The 4,021-nt window shown below is 34.8% G+C and overlaps 1 non-coding gene across 1 annotated transcript; it reads left to right on the top strand.

The window, feature by feature from the left end:
- The first annotated feature begins 919 nt into the window (after nt 1–919).
- Nucleotides 920–1,003, top strand: Trnal-cag (transfer RNA leucine (anticodon CAG)). Its single transcript has one exon. It is a non-coding gene; the product is annotated as a tRNA-Leu (tRNA).
- Nucleotides 1,004–4,021: the final 3,018 nt, after the last annotated feature.

Genomic DNA, 4,021 nt, shown 5'->3' with positions numbered 1-4,021 from the left:
GGACACTACCCTATTCTTCAAACATTAACCAGCATAGGAGTCGTAATACAATATTTTAATATTAATAACAAAATCATTGATTATCTACCTTCATAAGGCTACATACATTTGCTGCACATATCGAACAATGACAATAGGTATTGACGCAAAGATTAGCATTATATACAACGCCATAATTCAACTGTGAATCAAGCGCAGGTCATCGACACACACTTCTATGACAGCTATTCTGTGTAGGGTGACAACGTCGCGTGGAAATTGTGGAAGTCCTAAAACGTGATTTGACCTTGGAAATTATTTTGATAGAAAATATTTTGTCCAAATACTTTGTCTAAAATTAATTAAATAGAGAGATTTAAAAAATAATTAGATATTTATGTTGGGAATAGGCGCTACTTTTGGCTTATTTTTCAAAATACATAATGTATGGAAAACATTTTCCTTACCTATGCGTTTTATGTCTACGAATGAATGTATGAATTATATATATAATTATAGGAAAGTACGAATAAATATTCAAAAGCAGAGTATATGCTAATTTTGGGCTTGGGCACAATGCATAGGTAGGTATATTGTATGGCTGACTAAGAGGATGACAGAGGAAAGTATGAATGGATTGTATGTATGAAAACTTGTGTCGGTCAGAGAAGTGTGAAATATACATAGCTGCCAAATAGAAAAATATGTGAAAACAATAACTTCTTTTCTCATATTTAGAGTCATAATCCAAACGATTACGAAATCGCAAAACATGAGAATTTAGAATTTAGCAGTTTTATCAATTTTCTGAAGTTATGAGAACTTTATTTTAGTTCTGCTGGTACCAAGAGAGATGAGATGGGGGAGAAATAACGAATTATGATTATCTGAAACGAACCACTTGGAAATATAATGTTATCATTTGATATGATTTAAACATGTCAGGATGGCCGAGCGGTCTAAGGCGCTGCGTTCAGGTCGCAGTCCACTTCTGTGGGCGTGGGTTCGAATCCCACTTCTGACAGACTCTTTTGAAATAACAGTTTTCCATTAGGTATTTTTGCTTACTTAAGTTAAGAAGTTTAAAGACAACGATATGGACAATAAGGATTATGTTTGTTTTATACATATTCTTTGGAAGATGTACAAGTACATAGGTTACATATAATAAAATTTTGCTCTCTCATCCAATCCATAACTTGGATAACGTCTTCGAACCACATCGTCACTTGCCATAACGTGAGATAGTCAAACGCATTCCTATCTTTAATTAAAATAAATAAAAAAGGTAAAGAAAAACTAATTTACTCAAATTAGGCTGAAAATCAGTACTTTAAATTACCTAACTTTTCACAAATATTGGCATCAAAAACTATCACCACTTCCTATGTGTTTTTTTTTAAATACAGTCCTATTTTTCACAGGAATCATATCGATCCTATCATATGTGGCATATTGAATGGCGTTGCGTCAACATGCCCATCCCGGGCGCTGGTGGTCGCCGGTTTTGGCAAGGAATGTGGCTGCCCCTCGGTCCTCGGTCGCTCGTTTGTTTAGAAAGTTGACGGCGACCTGGCGACCAGTGATCGGGGAAACAGCTGGTAATCATTGTAGACTGTCGACTAGACTGCTAGGCGAATTGTTCATATGGTTCAACTGTATATGGATCGTTTTTGTGATCGTTCAAATAGAAGACGCAATTATAACCGGTTTCCTTATTTACCATTTGATGGGGTAACACCTATTCACATACCTAATTACAAAGAATGAGTGTTACCTAAGTTATACCTAAACCTTAAAACTTGAATTGGGTATAAGCGATAACACGGTAATAATTTAAGTTTGCTCTAAACTTCTTACCACTCGGTTGAAAGCATGAAGTTTCCCAGTAGCAGAATAGAATATCCCATTTCAGCAGGAGAAAGGTTAGGTTAGGCTTAAAGGCAGTCTCTATCATACCATTAGCATATTTTAATTTTATAGGCCCTTTCATCTTTAAGACTTCTTTCACGTGTCAGCCAAAAGGCACCAGAGGCTTGAATTTTCTTGAAATATTTTGAAAGCCTCAATTGAGCAGAACACTTGACAATCTTAATAATAATATTTAGTTCATTCGAATATCTATCTAACAATCACGTGATCCATAAGTTTAATTAATTCATTAATTAAGTATATGCATGTTTTATTATAGATTACTTGGTTATCGTTGTATAATGCACCTTAGTTTCCTTAGTTACAGGGAGATAAAATAAAGTTGGTCTACGTCACTAAAATGAGGTTCGCGGAAGGAAGTACCGAGTTAATTTGGACGCTTAATTTAATGATAAAGTTATTCATACCTACGTAAGTTCAGTCATAATTTGGTACACTTTTCGGGGATTACCAACGTATGGTCATGTTGATTACGTTTTACGATAGAGTATTGGGACTGTGTCATTTGACTCACGTTCATTGATTAAATTAAGTCTTACATACAGTTGTACTTTTTAGGTATGAGACTTAGAAAGCGAAAAAGATGATCATATCACAGGTCCCATGCCCATTTTTATAAAAGTTTTAGAGCATTAGGTATTTCATAAAAGGGCTCCAGTGTTTTTAACTACAACAGTTTTAACGTAACAACAGTTTACAGGCAGTTGGTTGCTGAACCTACATACTTCATACTGACGTTCATAATAGGTACTACTTAGTGGTTATTAGGATGTGCAGTTTTTTACTTAGATTTGACAACTGAAAACTTAGTCTTTGTTATTCATTGTTCAATTCCAGTCATCATCGTATCAGCTGTACCATTTGGTACAAATTCGGACGTCTGCGGTCACGACAATCTAACATAGCATGGCAACACTTATTGCAATACCTAAATATAATGTAAACCGCATTAGAAAAACGTGACTTTAAAATAATTGTACTCACATAAGTACGTAATAATTCTAATAAAATACGTCACCCATAGTCACCTTATCAGTTGCTACGAGCATTAGAATTGCAATTTCCTTAACTTTACAGGAAAATATATAAATAATCTACAAATCATTTACCGAATTAATTAATTAAATAGTGTATAATAATTAATATATAAAGGTCGCGTATCTACTGGTTTCCGTGCGGTTTTCTGATAACATTTGAGACTGGAGATGTGTTAATATTAATTTACTGTGTACCTACGTAATTTGTGCTTATGCAAGTTCATTGCATAAGTTAGTCATTAACAGGTAGCTCTTCCTGCGGTTTTAACTGATAAGCTTATAAGTAATGTTCTTAGTTTTGACCATATTTGGCAAGTCACGTGGAAGAAACCGACTTCAAGGAAAATTGTACCCCGAAAATGATATAATTTTGCAAGTTCCCTAAATATTACGTAGTGGGATTTTCGTGAATTAATGTGACCGGTAGCAGAACTGAGAAAAGTTAGTTAATTTAATTTTTAAGCTTTCATTCCAAAACTATTCGTTGAGATGAGAGATGAGATGAGTGTGTGGAACGAAGTCTCGGGTGTAATCTAGTAAAATATTTTAGTTTTGTGAAACTGCATTCGAGAATGAGGTTATGCATGCATGAATAATGATGATAGTTTTAATGTGCCTATTTCAAGAGAGTTTAGGTATTAATGATGAGAATGAAATATCTATCAGGGTGGAACCAATCCAAATTCTTCTAATATCTATAGTAATAACTTTAGCCGCTACCTGAGGAAGTAGAACTGAGGAAAACAACTAACAGCAATAAAGCTTCCACATCAAAAATATTCCTCACACAACACTCTGCTTATGGAAAAGTAGGTCCGATACAACGGGATTTGACACCATAGGATATCCGGCCATTGGACATAGACAGTGCAGTCATAGACGCGTTTACTATTCAAGTCATTTCTACCGTCATTTGTTTACGAATATATTTTTGTCTTAGTGCCATCAGTCACGTACAAAAGCATATTTTATAGGAGTTGATGGAAAAAACGCTAGATATAAGGCGATGTGAATCCCCATGCATCAGTGTTTGCACTTTTCTGCAACTGGAATCTCCTGCGGGCTAGAGTTGC

This window comes from Helicoverpa armigera, chromosome 7 (assembly GCF_030705265.1).
Source record: "Helicoverpa armigera isolate CAAS_96S chromosome 7, ASM3070526v1, whole genome shotgun sequence".
NCBI classification, from domain to species: Eukaryota; Metazoa; Arthropoda; class Insecta; order Lepidoptera; family Noctuidae; genus Helicoverpa; species Helicoverpa armigera.
This window is presented reverse-complemented; position numbering and strand designations above follow the sequence as displayed.